Genomic DNA, 19,655 nt, shown 5'->3' on the forward strand with positions numbered 1-19,655 from the left:
AAGAAATTTTCAAATCGGACTTTTTTGCGTACGGGACGAAGAAATGGACGTCGTCGTCTCGGTGTGAAAGAACAAATCTGGAAGGTTTAAACTGCATAACTGTTCCTGTGCGGTGCAGCGACGTGATTGCTTTCATGTTTTCTATAATTGACGCAGTGAATATTGCTGTGGAATTGTGATTGTGTATCAAAAGTGAGGTGAAGTGCAGAAACAGTGAAGCGAAAACTCTGGCGGAGGGAACGGCGAAGGAAGGTGAGTGTATCGGAAGCATAGGAATTTAGCGAGAACGTCGGTTTGGGTGGTCAATTTGAAATTTTCGGGTCGTTGCTGGGAATGGAATGTATTTGGTGTTCCGTTTGCGTATACAGTTAAAGTGCAGTAGTCCTGCTTCGAACCCGTTTTTCCAACAATTGGACCAAACAAAAGCCACAGCTGACATGGGAAAATGAAAGAAACCGTTACAGCGTTGGGATTTGCTCGCGTTTGGAAGTCGATTAGAAAAAAGCGAAATTAATTTGGCCAGCGCCCCGCTTACGATGCGATTAGCTCTTGGGCCGGTCGCATTGCTGTTGCAGTTTCCAAATCTCTTGGCTCGCATGTCCAAAAATAACACGGTGCGGTGGAAAGGCAGCCACTCGTCTGCCTCTGCCTCTTGTGCGGCTTTCGATGCTTTCCCGCTGCATTTAGGAGGAGCATTGGTTGTACACGCATTCATGGCTAGTTAGTGTCTGCCTCTGAACGTTCCCAGCGATGGAGTGGGTAAAGTTAAAGCAGGAATTGTGGACAAAACAAAAACAAACCCGGAAAAATCAATTCGCATGGAAATCAATACGCTGGGATTGCAAATGTCAAAGTAGATGCCAATCGGCGCAGTCTCACTATGCGCTTTGGAGCGGCGTGTGATTTCATGTTGTCCTATTGCCTCGTTCGGAGACGGGCAGTTGTCACTAGCAAGACTCCGTGAAGGTACATCTCCGCCTCTGTTCGCGTTTTCACCGCAGATTCCCATAACTCTTCTCTGATTTGCGACCCCAAGTGGAAATTGGTGCGATGAAAAAACTCAACGTTGAGGTGCAGAAGTGAATTGAGGAGTGAACTCGGTCGATTTTCGATCGCCAAGTGGATCGCAGCCCGTGGAGTAACAAGCATTTGCAACTAAATATAAACTGCCTGCCAAGTGAAAAATCAATTTTGTGATGACGAATAACTCGTGCGATTCAAGCCTGCAAATCGCATCAGTTCGATCGAATTCTAAGTCCGGTTTTCTTATCTACGCTCCGTGCGGTGTCTTGCAAGCTAAGCTGCCCGACTGAGGATTGCAACTTGCCCAATATCTTCGCATCCAGGTAAAAATAGACTCACCTAATGGCCTACTGATTAACGTGTTCACGGTTCTCTGGAGCGCGAACGTCTTCAACTTTTTCCAATCAGTTTCCTTCCGCCTAGCTCTGATCTGTAAACATTAATGAAAATGGAAAATATCGGAGCGTCAATGAGAGAGAGCGGTGTGGGCGGATTCTACTCCCATTTGCGTCCTCTTGTCCATGCAAAAGTCGGTCGCGGAGGCACGGGGGCCGCAAAAATTGTTCGCATTATGACGCTTGTCTGTGACAATGCCAACAAATAATTATTTCATAAAAACCTCCGGCAAAATATTGTTGCGTTTGTTTTGAATGGAAGCAGGGAAGAGTCAGCGAGGAAAAAATAGAATTTGAAATGAATGGAAGTTTTTGTCTCGCGCCGGAGTTGGTGTTGTTGCTGCCAATATGCACTCATGCTTGTTCATAGGGTCTGCTATTTTAGGGCGAAATGCAATGCTTCTTCGCTATAGGACGGTGTTTTCTCGTCTCTGATTTTCCGGTTGCATTAGTGAACTTGGGCATTTGTCCACCTATTGCGGAAGAAGTGGATCCAATAAGTTAAATGGAGGTGTTACTGATTCCTTTCTACTACCATTATCAGATTTGACATGCAGGAATACTATGGCACTTAATATCGGTTCTCATCAATATCCTTATGGAATTGAAAGTTGGCCCGTGTTCAAAAACTGTAAAGCATCATAAATTTTGAAGCGACATCATCATGATCTGGGCTGACTTATTTTCAAATTGCAGTTTATGTTGACCGAAAATGACTAGGGCGAAAGTGGCAGTGATTGGGTCACATATTGAGAAAAACATAAAAAGATTAATCTGATAATGGGATGACGAAAATGACGATAGGATTCACACCTAAATAACATGACGCATAGACAACAAAATTTACCTCTTTAGGTAGGAAAAGGAGCGGAATTAACCAACACATATGATAGTGAAGATTTCTTAGGATGACTCAGAACGACCTACTCATTTTTATTTTAATAGGTCACGAATAGGATATGAACCGTGTCCGAGTTCCGGTGAAGGTAGGAAAGAAGATCTGGGATAAATAGTAGTTATTAGGGGTGTTATGGAAATCATTCTTGAAAGAAAGTCGCATATCGAGTTGAGTGAAACGTTGTTGAGTTTTTTAAACAATTTATTTCTACAAAGAAGAAAGGTCAATTAAAGGAATAGTTTCTGTTTTGTTCGTTGATCCTTCGTCTTTTTCAGCTTCATAATTTCTTCGCTCATAGAAAGATTTGTCTTTATTGGTGGAAAACTGAAGCTGATTTATCGCTTCACCTACATTAATTGTTACACCATTCATAAAGTTTTGAAGAGAGCGAAGCAAGTGACTTACGTGACAAGGGTACTGCCGATAATACTCTTCCGAATTGGTCACTCGTTTTTTGGTAGGAGCTCAAAACACCACACTCTTCCAATCCTCATAGACTGATTTGCCGTAAAAAATTGTTTTTAGAAATCGCGGACGACTCATTCCATTCATGCTTTCGTCACGCATGTTGTTTGCTGCTTGCTGCACAACAGTCTATCCCTAGCTGAAATCAAGATTCGTCCTTGAACAGACCGAATAATCCGCTTGTGTTATTATTATTCTGTTAAGGGAAAGTCGCACTGCATCCTTAAAAACTATTGTACCCCGTTTACTGGTTACAGTGTGCCTATTAATTATAGTATTTCAAGCAAGCCTATAGCCGTCAGGAACTTTAGTCTATTTCCTACTTCCAGATCTTTCAAGTGTTCTCCCAGATGCCTCGACCAACTCTCCGCTAGTTCGGACGTGTACAGAGGTTTCATTTCACTTCGCACAAAACCTGCAGGCAGTGTCCGTAGATATCCCTAGCTTCCCTAGGTTATAGTTTAGCCGACAGTGACCAGTGAGAATCAGAGAGAGAGAGAGTATCTCCCAATAAGCACCCTGGACTGTTCCCTGGTAGGCCCGCCCAGCTCCCTCAACGGTTCCTCTTCATTTCTTAGTGTCATAGCCATGAAACGGTTTCCGATTCCACAAAAGGATCTTGGCCCGTCCAAAGGCGTCCCTCCTCCCTTCTTGCCTAGTTCGTCCGCTGTTTCATTACCTTCGAAACCAACATGACCTGGAAACCAAAGCATCCACACCTTGTTGGACGAGCCGAGTGTATTCAGTCTCTCAAGGCATGCATATACCAGTTTAGAGTTCACCTGGTGGGACCTAAGTGCCTTGATCGCTGCTTGGCTATCGGTGAGAATAGCAATGTTCTGCCCCCTGTAGTTCCTTTGGAGATTAAATGATGCACATCGGTCTACGGCGTATATTTCCGCCTGGAACATACTAGTGTACCTGCCTCTGCCAATGGCTTGAACAACATTTTTTTTGGACCAATGACACCGGCACCCGCTCCCTCTGAGGGATCCGCCATTGTACCAAGTTATCAGTTGCTAGTTTAAGCCGTATGTTCCAGCCACGCTTTCCCAGTTTGCCTTGTTACTCCAACGTGTTTTAAACTTAGCAAAGTGGAACCTCATTGTCATGTTATCCCTTGGTATCAGTAATTCGGGATACCGCTTAGAAAGAATATCAATCTTCCTTCGATTTAGGCAGCTTCCCGCCTCACCGATACTCCCGGCCATCCTGAATATTTCCGCCCTCCTTGCCCACATCTGTATGTAGAGATGGAAAGGGGTTAATCCCAGAAGGACCTCCAGGGATGCCGTTGGGCATGTCCTCATTGGCCCACTGATACACACGCCAGTCAGTCTTTGGAGCTTGCGTAATTCCCTGGCTTGTGTGCTGAGTCCGGTTCTTTCCGTCCAGATTACCGCCCCATAGGTAATCGTTGGCCTTACTATTGCAGTATATATCCAAAGTAGTATCTTCAGACTGCATCCCCATTTTTTCCTGGTATGGATCTAAAAGTCATCAGAGCCCTCGTGGCTTTCCGACATGTGTCTTCCAGAGTAATTTTTGGTCTAGCGTAATTCCCAAATATTTGACCTCTGTTTCTCGTTTCACCTTCATATTATGTAACCTTATGGCTCGCAGGTGACCAAGCTACAGATTAAAACAATGTCGTCCACATAACTCTGGATTTGTATTCCAGTATTTGTTAGCATGCGATAGTACCCCACCATGTGGACAACCTTGAGTAGTATTCATGACAATGTGGCAATGACGGTTGTATTAAGGTCCGACTTAAGCTGTGTTCCGTTTGACGTTCACGAGGTCCGGGAAGTGTTCCGTTTGAGGTTTTCGTCTAATCGCGATCGTTACGTCAGTTTTCGATCGCCTTCACGTTACGATTTCAAATCATTGAGATGAAATGTCAAATCAGCTAAGGAACAAAGAATATTCCATTAAATCACATTGCATACAATACGTACAACTACATGAAGTATTTCCTAAATAATTACCTCCTCAAAATTTCGTTTTGACAGTTAAACGCTCCCAAGCTGGGAGTCTCAGGTTCTCCCCGTATACCAGCTCCGCGGGACTTGCAGCAAATTCCTCGCGATTGGCTGTTCGTTCTTTTGGCATGCGATGCATTGCCTGGCCCAAAAATTATTGTTTTTGTTCATGGACGGCTAAAAGTACTTTGTGGTAACGCGATTGCTAGAAAATCAATGGTGGCGGGGATCTTGACCTCTGCAACACGTGACAAAGAGTCAGCAACCACGTTATCTTTTCCAGATACGTGTTGACTGTTGGAAGAAAACTGGCAGATAAAGCTGAGGTGCCGGAGTTGGCAAGGGCGCGCTTTTTCGGTCTTCTGTTTCAAAGCAAACATGAGGCGAAGGTACGCTTATTCGGGCCTGTTTCAAAGCAAATATGAGTTGCTTATCGTCCGTGAACACAATGAAATACCGGAAAAATTTAATTGCGAGATGTAGACTAACAGCTCATGGTTTTTAGTGTACTTTTGTTGAGTGGGATTTAGTTGCTTGGAAAAGAAGCTTAACGGCTGCCAAATTTGGTTCACCTTTTGGTGAAGGGCAGCACCTATGGCGATGTCTGAGGAGTGGACGAATACGTCTATGGGTGCATCTTTCTGAGAGAATACCAGAAGTGTAGCTCCCACCAGCTGCTGCTTAGTGGTCTCAAATGCGTGGACAGCTTGTGGGACTACGCAGTCAGCCGGGAGCCTTTAATAATAATAATCGCTGGCGCAACAATCCATATTGGATCAGAGCCTTGAAGTGTATTAAAGCACTTCATTCAAGACCGTAAAGGTACACTAGAGTGTACTGTAGGAGGTATTGTGGTCAGCATTGCGCTCGCCCGAAATTATTACCATGATTTGACTCAGGTACTCATTCACAGCTGAGTCCGACATCCAGTCACGACAACAAATCCCTCGTCGAAAGCCTTTGGTCCAGAAAAGTAGGCTTTAAGGATCGATTGACTGTGGGCGGCCTTGGGCGAGAAACAACGGCAGACGTTTAGCGTGCCCAAGAACCTTCTTAGATTCTTAACTGCTCTCGAAAGCGAGAAGCTGGAAATCACTTGCACTTTGACTGGATCCAATCTGCCTGCACGGGAATCAAGTGGCCCAGGAATGTAACCTCATACTGTAAGAGTTTGAATTTCTCAAACTTTAAGTACTACACCGGCCTCAAGGAGACATTGAAAAATTCACTCGAGGTGCTCTAAGTTATCGAACTCAAAGAAAGGCGCGACCAGAACATCATCCAAATAAATTATACAAAAGTGCGCAGTGGATGGATCTCTGAAATGTTTGCGCCGCGTTACTCACTCCAAAAATCATTCTAGTGAACTCGAAGAATCCGAAAGGTGAGCATATTGCCTTTTTCGGAATGTCTTCAGGAACTGCAGGAATTTGATGCTATGCCTTGGCTAAGTCCAAGGTCGAGAAAATACGGTAGTTTGCGATCGAGTACCCAAAATCGTGGATTAGTGAAATGGGGTATCAGTCTGTAATCGTCTGGGCATTTAGACGCCCGCTACAAGATGTACGCTTCTGCGGTAGTAATGGACACGCCTTACAAAGATAGAGGAATCAGTAGTGTAGATATGGTACTGAACATCATGCTTAACGGATTTCAGAGAGTTGCAAAAAACAGACTTCAGGGCCTGTATCGACAAAGTGGTGACGCTTAAGGCGTTGTCAGGCGACGTGGTGTTGACTTCGAGTAGCCGTCGCCAGAGCTCGAGCCAAGTCAAGTTTTTTAACAAAACTTGCGGTATCGTCTTGCGGTGGTTTGATGTTGGGGCGAGTTGCAATGATCGCATTTATTGAGACAAAACTTATAGTTGACTTTTCATCATCAGTATTTCGTCAGTCTACTGTAAGTCAATCCACCAAAAATGGACTGATGAAAAACTGATGGACGATGATGATGTGTTTAATAAAAAAGGCGACAAAAAGACTAAAAAGATCAGGGCAGTCTGAAGAACATCTCTGTGTATTTCCTTTACTTTTGAATTTTTAAACGTTTACCTACCATGAATGGTAGGCAATTGTGCGACTACATCTTAGAAAGCAAGTCAAAGCTGTAAACAAATGTTCCTTGTATTGAGTGCCTTGATCTGTTGTTAGAATTTCTGGTGTTCGAAAACGGTGCGGTTATTGCAGCTGCATAGTAGTAATGGCTTTTGGTTATTTCTGATGGTAAAATTTCTGCCCTCGATAATATGACGAAAAAATATTCAATTGTTTGAATTGACTCTCGATAGTATGTATTGCAGCAAGCTTCTGGTTCTCTCAATTTTCTGGAGAAAACCCTTTAACTTGCTGTTAGGATGCGTCGCCGCATCTATTCATCCGGTGTTGGAACGAATTGGGACGCCGTCGCACTAGTTGTGTTGGCAAGGACGGTTTTGCAATTGTTGAATGCCGACATAGTAGTTCTAGTCCAGAAAAGCTGATCAGTTTTTTTTACTATTCCCTAAAAGTGCGTTTGAGTTTTTGTGCATTTTTATTGATAGGCCATGGCCCTTCGAGCCAAGCAACCGCTGCTGTTTAAGGTGCTTTTCATGAGTTTCTGAGAAGATGAGGACTTTATCGATATAGAATTCACGTTTGACTAATGTTACCAAACGTTATGATCGAAAGTCAAAGGAGCTCAATGGTGCAATAATGGCCGTCTTTTGAATGTCCCCCGAATACAGGGAATTGATTGCGCATAGAGATTAAATCGAGCATAGTAAAAGTAGTTATTCCGCCTGCAAGGAAAGCATTGTGAATGTGTGTAATAGGCAATCGGTCAGGAATGGTTGAAGGATTTAGCCTACGATAATCGCCATATACATGCTAGAGACTTTTTGGACACAATTTGCAGTGTAATCGCATATGCACCACTGAGCAGTAGAACAGCTCGGGAAGAAGTCGGCTAGCTCGTTCTGCAGAGGGTCCCCTAGTAGGCAAGAGATGCTGTACTTGCCTTTTTTAAAGAATTCTTCGGGCAATGTAAACTCTGCACATCAATCGATTAGATGATAGAATTCGTTTCTACATATCAGCGCCTATTACGAGTTACCAGTCATCACAGCACTCGAAATCAGGAGCCTTATATTTGTAACGACCGCGCTACTGGTAGAGCACCTCATAAAAGTTTCTTTCCCATTGGCTGCTTTATTCAGATTCATTCGCAAACACTTGAGGCGATCATTTCACTTTTCACTGAGTTGCTAGACTTTATCATTATTTTGAGACGCTAGGAACGCTGGAGGTTGTATGTCCCGCTTGACAGTTCCTATAAAAAGGACGACGAGGTGTGGCGTTATAGCGCTGCCTTGATGATCATCGAGAAAAGCACGAAGTGGTTTTGAAATACATGCTTTGAATTTTCAGTATATTTATATGCATTGGAAGAAATGCGCAAGGAGAAGAACTGAGTTTCACTCGAAACTAACATAATAAGAGATATCATACTGGGATTCTTCGTGTCAAATTGTCAGGGTTGGATTTTCCACAATAACGAAGCACAAAAAATCATGTGTTGACCCGGGACAGTTATCAGCGTTCTACGCAAAGCGTAACCTCCATGGTTAACAATCTATTTCATGTCCGAAAGAACAAAAAGAAGGACTGTGGGTAAGATATGCAGTTTCTCACACCGTCAGGGTGCAACGTTGCCAAAAAAAAAATGCTCCTAGGAACGCGATGTGATTAGAGAGAGAAAAACAGAAGGCGGGAGTTCAGAAAGTCATTCCGCCTCATGACAACTCCCCAGAACACAATTTTCGATTTAGGCTGGGAACTTCATTCATCTCCATACAACTCATTCACAAAACATGGCTCCTTAAGATGACCATTTATGCGATCGACACGAAATATTATGATTGGTGCAATTGGAAGTTGAAGAAGTGGCGAAAACGGCTGGCTATTTCGGGGATACCCGCAAGTCAACAGGAAAATGTAAAAGGAAAAGGAAAAGTACTCTAAAATATAAACCTGAATTTCATCAGACTGTCACTTTGCGTACACTCTAGATTCGCCCCCATTCCAAACTATTCGACATTTAGAAAATTTTGAAATTAAATCCTAGGTAATATGAGTTATATGGGAGACAGTTCAACGTCATCTACATTTTTATTTTATTCCTGGGCACTTGTTTTTAAATTGCTTACTTTTGGTTCAGAGTGGGAACTATCGCAATGCTGCAATATTATTATCATAATATAACTATTTGCACAACAATCTTGTGCTCGCCCGTGATCTCTGATTTGACTCAGGTACCCATCATTAGCTGTCCGACCTCCAGTTACATCATAAAAATGTTCCCTAAATCAACTCCAAATAGTTCCAACCATGCTCAGAAATCAATTCTGTCCGGTATGAGAAGTTTTTCTCATATTTAAAAAAATTATAAAAGAATCTGGAATACTGGAATACTCAACTGACCGCCGCAATTAAGTTCTTGCGTGATGCACTAGAATTCCGCTGAAGCCGAAAAGTTAAGCACTGACCATAAACTATGCAAAGAAGAAATTGATATCGCATTTTTTGTTGAAAGTGTATCGCGAATGGACTTGGTTTTGGCTCTTTTTCATCAAGAAAGTTCGTGGAGATCTTTATCGTCCGGCAGTTCGATTGATGATTTGATTGATTCACGTTGAATCTCTTCTAGATACTCAAAGCGGTATAGGTTTGGGAATAGCCAGAAGGCGCACAGCATCGAAGTAGCATGCAACTGCCGAGTGATATGATTTGAAGATTTGGCAAAGTGATTCCAAATGAATATTGCAATGTAACGTCATAAAAAAATCAAGAGTCGACTATCCATAATTGGCTGTTTGGAAAAAGGAAATTTGTATCGTTTTTGAGTAAAGGAATTTTTATTATGTGAAGATATTTTTCTCGGGAGCCCACTGTTCCCTTCTTCAGTGCTTTAAATTCTGATATGCAAGTGTGGATCGCAGTCTATATCATTTAAATGCCATTATGATCTCTGTTAATTGTTCTTTTTGTCCAGGAAATGTAGAGACTCTCATATGAATCAAGTTCACTTCTTTCACGACTTCTGCATTTTCCCGTGTTACATTAATAAGTGGGAGCAGCAGCCGTAAAAGGGAAACAAGGAACAACAGTTGTGCGGGAAAACCATCTACTGCAAAGGATTTACTTCATTTGAGTGCATTGATGGCAAAGGCGATTTTATTTCTATTTTTAGCAGTAAACCGTATCGGCATGCAATGGTGGCTTGCCATTTCACTCATGAGAAATGCAACTTCACCGGATGTTACATAATTGCGAATTGTAGCGAAGTGCATCTGTGCGCGATGTTCAGAAAAATTTAATAGAATCAGCGAAATTTGAAATATCAGTATATTAAGACTGCATATTATTATCAATACTACAGAGTACATAAGGTTCTGCTACTTTTAAGATTTGCCCTAATCGTTCAAACCGTTCACTTTAGTATGATGCTGACATTCAAAGTCATAAAATGCAAGAAATTTGCACAAAAGTGACAACTTTGTTCTATTATAACTCTGTTAGTAATAGTATGATTTCTATAGTCTATATTTACTGCATATATGCAATATTGATGATACTAGAATAAAGTTAAGGGGTGTTTCCATTTAATATCTGGAAAATTTACTTGTAATAAATATGGTAATATACATAACTTAATTCGTGCTGTTTACTAAGAGACGGCGTAATTAGATTATTCCATCGTTCCAATATCCCGAACATGCCTTGGAAAGCTACTTACACTATGCGTCTTTTTCAGTATATGCCATTCATTTGAAGTGTGAACAATAATTGTTTTCACCCTAATATGTCGAACTTTGTGCCTGGAAAAGTGTTTTTGCGGCGAGTTCTTCTTCATTAGTTTAATATGAAGAAAACTGCTGCTGAAAGTCATCGTATTTTGGTGGAAGTTTAAAGTGAACATGCTCTAGCTGAGCGAACGTGCCGAAATTGGTTTGCACAATTTAAAAGTGGTGATTTCGACTTGGAACACGAAGAACTTTCTGGGCAGCCAAAAAAGTTTGAAGATGATGAATTGGAAGCATTACTCGATGAAGATTGTTTGTTGCCAAACACAAGGAGAGCTCGCAAGATCTTTGGGAGTCACTCAGGCAGCCATTTCAAAACGTTTAAAAGCAGCCGGGTATATTTAAAAGCAAGGAAATTGGGTACCACATTAATTATGTTGAAAGGCGATTTTGCATGTCCGAAATGCTGCTGGAACGCCACAAAAGAAAGTCATTTTGCATCGGATTGTTACTGATGAAAAATGAATTAATTATGACAACCCGACGCGCAAAAAATCATATGTGAAACCCGGCCAACCAGCCAAATCAACGACACAGCCGATATATCCATGGCGCGAAGGTAATGCTTTGTATTTGGTCGGATCTGAAGGGTGTGCTGTATTATGAGGGGCTAAAACCGGGTGAAACCATCAATGGCGAATGCTACCGATCACAATTAATCCGTTGGAAGAGAGCAACAGCCGAAAGACGCCCGGAATATGCGAGCAGAAATGAGTCCATAATTTTCCATTATGACAACGCTCGGCCTCATGTGGCAACACAAACACTATTTGGAAAACAGCGGCTGGGGCCTTTTGGCCAAAATCTTGCCCCGTCCGATTATCATTTATTCCGATCGATGCAGCACACCCTCACTGGAATATGATTCACATCAGAACAGGATATCAAAAACTGGCTTGATTCATTCTTGGCCGCCAAACCGGGGCAAGTTCTTTTGGGATGGAATGGACAAGTTGCCAGAATGATGCGAAAAATTCATAGATTCAATGGGCAATAATACTATTGTACATGTCTTTCTTAAATAAACGTTCAAATTTTCAAAAAAACACATGACTATACTCGGTGAAAAAAAATGTACACCCCCCTTTTGCATGTAGGGTTTCTGATATCGTTTCTGGATATGGTGTTTCCGCGTTATTTTGGAATCGAAATGTACTCCTAAATACTTGACTGTCCTAGATGGATTTTCGCCTCTGATATTGTGGATAGTTTAACTGTAGTAGTAACTGTCCCACTTAACTTTGCTGGTGAAGTCTTCCTAGCGTTCACTGTGAGTCCGTTGCGAAGCCCCCAGCTGTGGATTACATGCAAAGTTGCATTCAAGCAGTGACATACTGTGCCCGCAAACTTGCTAATAATTATTACGACTAGATCGTTCGCAAATGCATGTGCGAAGACCTTTGTGTGTGCTCTCTAGTAGTCGTAGCAAAGTTTCCTTTACCGGGAGCGAGGAGGAGAGAGAACCCTTTCCTATGGACAACTCCTAAGACATCCTGCCTCAATAGACTTCTGTATCTGTGTATTTTTCTCGATTCGTGCCCGTGTCCTTTTTTGGGAATAAATATCATATTCACATTACGCCTAGTTAATTGGAATATAGATAATTACAATCCGCAGATTTGTATCTATGGAACGAGTTAAATGTCTCGCGCAGTGATACTACCTTGCATGCCAGAGTCCAATCTTTTGGTTGTTGTATGTATGCAGATTCTGGGTGCTGCCTGGAAAGTACACTTCAAGAAATTGTTTGCGATTTCTTCTTCCTTTTCTGTGCACTTCCCGCTCTGTAAACGTAGATAATATATATAGGCGGAGAGTTAGTCACTTCGTAAAGGCGTCTTTACGATGATTGTTTAGCGGAACTTATGCTCTTCTTTAGAGAGCGTTATGAGCTTCTTTGCACCGATTCCAGCTACCGGTTGAATCGGAGAGAGAGCTCGGTTGAAGAGCACGCTTGACATTCTCCTCCGATTTGCTAAATTGGAGTTCCACCATACTATTTTATCCTCCTTTATCGTATTGAGCGAGCAGATCTCTTTGAAAGCTTCTCTCATGCTAATTGTGATCATCTGGGTTGTTTTCTGAATTCCAGCAATAGATTTGATGCACTTCCCAGGGATCGTAGTTCGGGGGGCGCAGTTCTATTTTGTACGTTGTTTTGTACGACAAGAGCCACAATGCCATCGTAATGTTGATGACCTCTCGTCTGACCACGTTGAAGAAAATTTGTTCATTGTTGGAGGAAACTACCACAACGTCATAAGGGAAATAGGTAGAATATCAAAGAATTTCCTTATCTTCCTATTAACTTTCTATGATCAGTTTGGTCGTTTTGGTGTTGCCATCACATAGGTCGTTAACTAAGATTTTCGAAACCACGCGGGATCTATCACTTCCATTGGCATACAAGAAGTTAGGATGTCGGAAGTTTAAGCATCTGACTTCCACATATTTCACTAGCGCCTTAGCCCACTATAAGCAGCTGATATGAGATGATATAATACTTTGATAAGTGAACAAACCAGTCCGCGTCACGCATTGTCACTCAAGTGTGTATTGCTGCCTACGCGTCGCGTAGCCCTCTTTGCTCCCTTCTAGACCAATGAGTTGGGATCGTCAGAGGACCGACGCCACTTCGGTTTGCTCTTAGCCGAGGATCTGTGGACGATTCTTTCCTAATTGAATTGGTTTCCATTTGAATAAGTGGAGAATTTGAGTCAAGGGTCTAGACTCAGTTTTTTTTGTTTCATTTTCAAGTTTTTAGGTTTATATAGTTGCCATGTTATTTTGCCGAAGAAAGTAAGTCGACCCCGGCAGAACCCGTTTTTGCCAAGACAGGCTAGTTGGAACTGGAGGACGCCTGGTACCTAGAGTTTACGGTTCACAGCCACATCTTATTCTTGTGACCATTTAGCACTCGGCAAGATATTCATATCCTAGCTTGGGGTTTTTGATTACCGCTTAGCTTCAGGTGTCAGCTCTGGTTCCTTAGAGGATCTTTCTTACTGAGCTCCCTCACCATGGCATCGTCAAAAGAGTATAGATTTCTAACTGCTTTATCGATGTTAAATGCATAAATTTCGTTGGATGTAAATGAATGGAATTAACTCTCCTTAAGCTATTCGTTATATTAGATGAGTAGCTTCCCACTGATATCTCTAATCGAATGAAAACTATTTTTAAGCTCTCCTTCCGTATTAGTTTAAGCTAATATTTCTTTTCATTTCCGGTACATATAAAATAAGCGTTGTTTGATATTGGAATTTCAAAATCTACTGAGGAAATGGTATTGTAAAATTCTCCGAATGAGCGTTTTTCTACCTCTTCATATACCCAAAAAAAATTGTCTTTTTTTTCGACAAGTGACTGAAGACAGAATCTAGTTTGTATTTTCACTGAGCAATTTAAATGGATTTTGGAAACTTGAAATGCGGCAAAGCAATGCAGTTCACGGTCATCACATATTACTGTGATTTTATAAAGTCAGGGAGAAAGATCCATTTGTTTAATATTGTGGTCAGATTGTTCATGGTAGTTCTATCCGAGGAGAAACTTGTGTGGATGACACCACAAGTCCTTTGGATTTTAGTCCAGGATGAAAATTATTTCTGGACTCATTTTGCGTCCAATATTTAGTCAATTAACTCAATTATGCATCCGAAATTGTTCATTCTCGTCATTTTAGCCTTCACCAATCACGATTTGAACTATTTAATAGCGTTTCAAACCATATACCTAATATAATAAATAACATATGTGAGTGATAGAAATAGGAAAGCCTGTCATAGATTTCTTTGGTATATTTTCCCTAATAAGGATGAGAGTCTTATTTTCATAAATTACCAGTTCTGCGATGCATTTTTAAGGCGAGACCAGTTGTAAATAGTGACATGCGAATATGGCCTGCATTAAAACACTTCTGAAATTTTTAGTATGCTTACTTAGGCAGGCAATGTCGAGTCATTGGCATTTTTCCCAACACGAAATTGAAATCCAATTGAGACTGGTAAATTGGCTACTTAATACAGCATAGTCGCTCTTAGGGCAACTCATTGCATGTAGACATAGGTAAATTAGCCACTGCGACTAACATACCACTTGTGAAGCGTCATTTACTCAGTTATTCGCCGAAACAATCCTTTAAATGGAAACTTGATATTACATTGCGAATCCATACATGGGTTGCTTGATTCAACTCTAATCCAAAAAACATACGATGGAAATCCATTCGGGAGAATTAATTAACCAAGAAATATTACGCCGGTTCGAAAATTGGAATTTAGTTGGCGTTACACTTGAGTGATATATATTAAATTGACGATGATTAATTGGGATAATGGAGCGCAATAAAGGAAGCTGATGTCTTTCCCTAAAAAATGCAGCTATGATAGTGAGAGTGGTTCTTCCGATTATAAATAATATCAAGTGAAACCTCATCTTATTTCATGAGAACAGTGCAACTATGACATTCGAAATTACTTTGCTTGTTTATGCAATTTATCATCGACATCGTTGCGTCAAATTTTTGACATCCAACATGTTGCACTTTAACGGGTTTTAATTATATTATGTGAATGAAATATTTTATAAAAATAGTATTGTAAATATTTTAAATTAGAAAAATAATTTTGGCGTAAATTGAGAAACATTTAATACTAACTCTGTCCAGTTTCATAACCGACTATTCAAGTTTTCAACAATAATGGAAGATTGGTACGTACATTTTTAAAATCCTTCGTGACATATTGTTCTTTGTGCCAGAAAATTGCGCAATTATGCATTTTCACTCAAATCCTTGAGTGAGATCTTGTTCGCAACAAACATGCATACCTTGAGTATTGTACCGATCATTTGTAGAGTTCAGGTGGTACAGATTCTCAACATAATGCTGTCGGCCTTAATAGTTTTGCATTATGTCAACAAGAAATCAGAAACATAATAGTATCAGGAATTTGAAGTCACTAACCGTTTGATGTTCTTAGGTTTTTGTAGGGTTTAATGGGAAGTTGGATGGCATTATTTTTGTATAAGTGGTGACATAGTAGGAGGGAAATGTACTTTGTATGTAAATTTATGGAACATTAAGAGTAGGAATAAACGGAAAGGTTGGCGAATTAGGGTTATTTGAGTTAATAGCCGTGAAATTTTATTTTAGGTACAAAGTATTTTGATAAGCAGATATATTCCCGTAGTATTATAGTAAGGGTTGATAAAGTTGAAATATAATTTGGCTAAGCGGCGAAAATAACATTCGGATTGGTGACCTCCGCTGGAAGCACAGATGTATTGATTTTTTTACACTTGGTCTTCAATACACACCATAATGATTAAAATGTTCGCATCTAAGAATGATACAGTAGCCGGCCAAAAATTAGAAAAGAAAAGTTTTGTCATTCTTATTTTCTAATTTCCAAGTGTTTTCAATAAAGTAAAAAAAAAATTCCCCGGGCACATTTTAAAAGAATTTCATATAAGATGAATTAAGCATATGTATTTATTCGTAAAATTTATAATATATTAAATAATGAGGTTAGGAATTGAAGATTGCATTTGGTAGCTTTTGCAGACAAGCTTACGGCTTTGCCTCTAACAGTTTGTATGGCAACAATTTTGGACGTTAGTACATAGTTCTACTTAGCCGAGCCATTAGCAAAAGTAATTGCCTCTACATGGGAGATCCATATCGACCCCGGAATCGTAACTAGTCGACGAACTTAACTTCTAATTAATAATGTTATTCTATTTTTCTATTCTCAGGAATCCTTACTTTTTTTGAATTTTCCCATTCGAAAAACTCATGATCTACCTGATCCAGAAGTTGGAACAGATCTGTACTTTTTGTATAAGCTGGAATAGAAATATAGAATAGAATGGAAGTAGAATATTGCCTTGGCCATATTCACGACAGTGTTACTGATTGCAGAACAACCTCAGAAAATGAATCCGAAGCGGACTTTAAAATTAGAATAGCTTTGCAAATTGTAACTTTCTCCACTGCTAGCGCAGTTCGTTCCGGATCTGGTGGTAAGCAACTCATAGTACCGGTCTTATTACGAACTGCTTTCACTGGGTTCGGAACCGCGCCTGACGGCGGGTTCGGACGGCTTAACTGGGTTTTGGTGGTTAAGGATAACGCTTTTCGGCGACTATGTCAGTTCAGGATGCGAAGAAAGCATTCCCGAATTTACATCGGAATCAGCGGTGTCATCAGTGGGCGGGTTTCGAATTCTGGAAGATTTTCCAATGAATCACCATCAATATGTGGCCTTCGAAGTAGCTAACGCTATCTCTCAACATGCATCAGTGTGGCACGTAATGGTGAACATCGGGAAATCGAAGCTCTTAGAACAGGCAGAGCCACGCTGGAGGACACTTCGGGAGATGGTAGCGTCACAGCCGACACTGTCATAAATATCGTTATAAACATGGAAAAGGCAGCCTTCTATTGCCTACCTGTGAAACATTTAGACGACCGGAAGGTGGCACACACCACAATGACAAGCTACGGATCAGGAGACTCTGCAATAGGATGAACAAAAACAAAGTTCACTGTTAGGCACGAGTTAGTCGACGGGATGGATGGGGAACCGTGAAAACTCGGATATAAATCATCAGAAGGATCTATACTTTGCCGGAAGCATGTGCACTTAATATCGAACAAATGACCCCGTTCCCGTTGATAATACCGTGGAAGGTGCTGACGATTGCACAGCCGAAATAACGAATTGAGATGCGTTAAAATATATATGTCTATTATGAGCTGGACTACTCTCCATTTAGAAACTTAAACTTAACGCATATATAAATGCGTATTTTGTAAGTGGCAATTATTTATATGCACATACTGTGTGAGTTAATTGTCCAACCACCTGTTCAGACATAGGCATCTGCGTACCTATTGTCTGATACAGACTCTGATGTCTAAGAGAGACTCAGATATTTGTCTGATAAAGAAGCAGAAGCATCTGAAACAGACAATCGTCTGACACAGACATTATGTGTCTGATGTCTGATACAAGCACAGACACTGGCAAAAACACAGAAGAAAAAAAAATATGTTATGTCTTTGCTTTCAAGTGCTTTCTATTCACAAAATAATTCTTCAGGCTTGAAAATATATGTCGAGTTTATATGCACATACATTTTTTTGTCTACACCTACAATGCCTTTGTATTTTCTCATTAGATATTAAGCCCAACTTTACCATACAAATATGTCCAACACTGCCGTGGAGGTTGTGGATTACATTCATTTGTGCCTTAAAGCCGTTGATGTTGACTGGTCGTAACGCTTGATATCACAACTGCCATTAATTTCGTGAGATTGCATTATCTGTGAGATCGCTCCTCATCTATGAGACGCTGGAGGGCCGGAGCAGGATGAAAATCACGTCGTATCTACGACGCTAGCTTCTATCTAGCACAGGTGTGCTATCTAGCACAGGGATCCATCCTAAGGTTGGACCTCTTGACCTTCGTACGAAAGTCGACTATGACTCTACATGCCAGAAAAGTTAGAGATTCTGTTAAATTGGTACAAAGCATTGTTACATTCATGTGATGGGTAAGCGGATCGATCGCGGCTCAGGGTTCCAGCCTTACGCTGGAAAAAAACCGAACTAGTCAGCTTGACTGAAAAGAAAATTCCGACCCTGAGTCCCTTATTCATCGGCGAGATTATTGAAGAGGCAAATCCAAGGATTAAATATCTTGGATTGACCCTGGACTTGAAGATGAGCTGTATCGCAATTGCCTTGTGCAAGTACAGAGACGGGGAGCTTCGGGGGTGGTGTCTGCCTACCGCACTGTCATAGAATCCGTAGTGATGGTGGTCGCGCGAGTGACTTCCGTTACCCTTTTGTCAAGCAAAGTAAAAGGATTTACAAGTGCAGAGGAAGAGAGGGTTGCTGGTGAAGAATAACAACATACACAAGGGAGGCAGATGAATTGCGCGGCTTATCAGCAGCTTAGGCCCGTGGTTGAACCGAAATCATGGTCTGATTATTTCTTTTCTTATTTCTTTATTCAGTTTCTAAGTAGGCGTGGAGTTTTTCAGTGTTACCTGCACAAGATTGGGAAGGCACGATTCTCTGACTGTGTTTTGCAATGGACAATGTTGGAGTTGAAGTTGGCATGACACTTAACTCAGATACAAGGGAGTTCTCTACGAACAACAGTTGTCAAAAGATGATGAGGAGCGCTGATGGATAGACCCGTTTTGCCCATTATGTTCAGGTTCTTGTTACGAAGAAGCTAGAACTCGACCGATGGGGGACTGAATGGCGGGGGGTTCTTTGAATTAAAATTTCCTTCCCCCTGATCTTCCTCCTTTTAGTGAAAGGAATTCCTTGATTTGCAGGCTGCCTAAAGCGGGTGGAATGTGGTACGGAAGTCCAAAACTTAGTCCGTAAACATATTTACCTACTCTACCTAATGATAAAATAAAGAAAAGAAAAGAAAATTTCTTATAAATAGGAAACAAAATTCTAAACTCGAAAATTAAAACCACATATTCTAATTTCAGAGCTTTTCGTCTAATGATTAGCAATATTGAAATGCTATAATGGTTTCATTTAGGAACTAGCATGGAATAACTCAGCAAGGTATCATTTATTCAACAAACACTTCCCCTTAAAGAAAGTCACATGATAATAATCAAGAAGTGAAAAAAATTATGATATTTGATAATTGAGATAATGAAATGTTCGATGTGAGAAGGCACCTATCCGTTTACTTTATCAATTTGGACAAGGTAGTTGGTTACTTCCTGGATAGGGGAGCTCTAGTTTGTCTAATCTTTATAAATTTTCCCTCCCTCATAATCCTGAAGAAGAATTTAGCTATGAGCTTCTTAATGCTTTTTTGGTACTGGTTTTTCCTTTTGATGCCTCACCATTGAAACCTTTTTGGATGATGGATCATAGTATTAAGTTATAGTTTTATCATTTTATCAGATTGAATAACAGCTTCCTGATTCTCGCAGTAAAACTATAAAAACTTCTAACAACAATCAACGCGTCATTTCTTTCAAACTGGAATCCACCAGAAACA

The 19,655-nt window shown here is 40.8% G+C and overlaps 1 protein-coding gene across 2 annotated transcripts in view; it reads left to right on the forward strand.

Moving 5' to 3' along the window:
* LOC119658580 (protein mini spindles) overlaps nucleotides 1–19,655 on the forward strand; it is a 51,637-nt gene continuing 31,982 nt past the window's right edge. The window contains exon 1 of one of the 2 annotated variants that reach the window (XM_038066031.1): nucleotides 1–252. The gene's annotated coding sequence lies outside the window, so the exon portion shown is untranslated. Of the gene's footprint in view, nucleotides 253–923; nucleotides 1,347–19,655 lie in introns of those variants that run through there. The other variant, XM_038066032.1, reaches the window with a different exon arrangement.

Source organism: Hermetia illucens, chromosome 6, assembly GCF_905115235.1.
Source record: "Hermetia illucens chromosome 6, iHerIll2.2.curated.20191125, whole genome shotgun sequence".
In the NCBI taxonomy this organism is placed as follows: Eukaryota; Metazoa; Arthropoda; class Insecta; order Diptera; family Stratiomyidae; genus Hermetia; species Hermetia illucens.